This window comes from Chrysochloris asiatica, unplaced genomic scaffold (genome assembly GCF_000296735.1).
Source record: "Chrysochloris asiatica unplaced genomic scaffold, ChrAsi1.0 scaffold00002, whole genome shotgun sequence".
Taxonomy (NCBI): Eukaryota; Metazoa; Chordata; class Mammalia; order Afrosoricida; family Chrysochloridae; genus Chrysochloris; species Chrysochloris asiatica.
In genome coordinates, this window is record NW_006408520.1 from 38,189,435 (window position 1) to 38,190,760 (window position 1,326).

Sequence of the window (1,326 nt, forward strand, 5' to 3'; positions counted from 1 at the left end):
ATAACAGTAATTTAATAAGATGATTTATGTAAAGTGCTTCAAATCCAAAAGAAATAGACTATATAAGTAAAAATATCACATGAGTTTCTTTAAATTTTGGAAAAATACATCAGTTAGTTGGAACAACTCTTCTTTCACTCATGAGTTTTATTAAAGTTTTCTCTTTCCTATAAGGTAACCACTTTTGAATTATATTTTATAACTTACAATGATCCTTCACATATGTGATTTTGGCTTCACATACGTAATTTTGGTTTCCAAAGTAAGTCTATGAGATAGGCAGGACAAATTGTTTTTCTAGTTTTAAAATTGAACAGCTAAATCTCAGAGAGGTTAAATGATTTATTCAAGATAGCCACAACACAATCCCTTTAAAATATTAGCATATATATTTTGTAAAATGGAAATGATTTTAGTGTGTTTTCAATAAGAATTTAACCAACCCTGTGAAGCTAATTAAGGAGCCTTGGTGGTATGGTGGGTTATGTGTTGGGCTGTTAGCCACAAGGTCAGCAGCTTGTATTCACCAGCCTCTTTGAGACAGAAAGAGGCTTTCTGTGCTCATAAAGATTTCAAGCCTCAGAAACCCTACACAGGGTCACTATGAGTCAGAATCGACTTGCTGGCAGTGGGTTTGCTTTGGATGATTTAAAAAGAGGTCTGGTGGTATAGTGGTTAGGCATTTGTCTACTAATCAAAAGCTTGACTATTTAAATCCACAAGCTGCTCCATGGAAGAAAGACACGACAATCTGCTTCCATAAAGATCACATATGTGGAAAGCCTATGGAGAAGTTCTACTCTGCTGAACAGTGTCAGGGTGAGTCCAAATTGACTTCATGGCAGCTCTAAGGTGGGGGAGGTTTATAATGCTAATGAAACTTTTCAGGGTGGTTGTGATCATTAGAGCTTTGCAACAACTTGACTGGGTTAGTTTGGTAGTTGAGATGTGCTTATTCCCATGGTGAAATCTAATGTTGTTGTTGTTGTTGTTATGTGCCATGGAGTCGGTTGTGACTCATAGCGACCTTGTACAGGGCTTCTGAGGCTGTAAATCTTTACAGGAGCAGAAAGCCTCATCTTTCTCCCACAGAACAACTGGTAGTTTCAAACTGCTGACCTTGCGGTTCACAGCCCAATTCATAACCACTACAACAAACTTAATTCTATGATGATTAGCCAATCAAATGAAAAGATATTTCTTTGGGGGTGTTACCTACTCCCAATATAATTGGCAGACAGGAAAAGCTTGTTCTCCACTTTCCTGCTGGGGACCTGGGACTCTATATTGTGAGCCATTTCCTTGATCCTTGATATAAACTTCTAT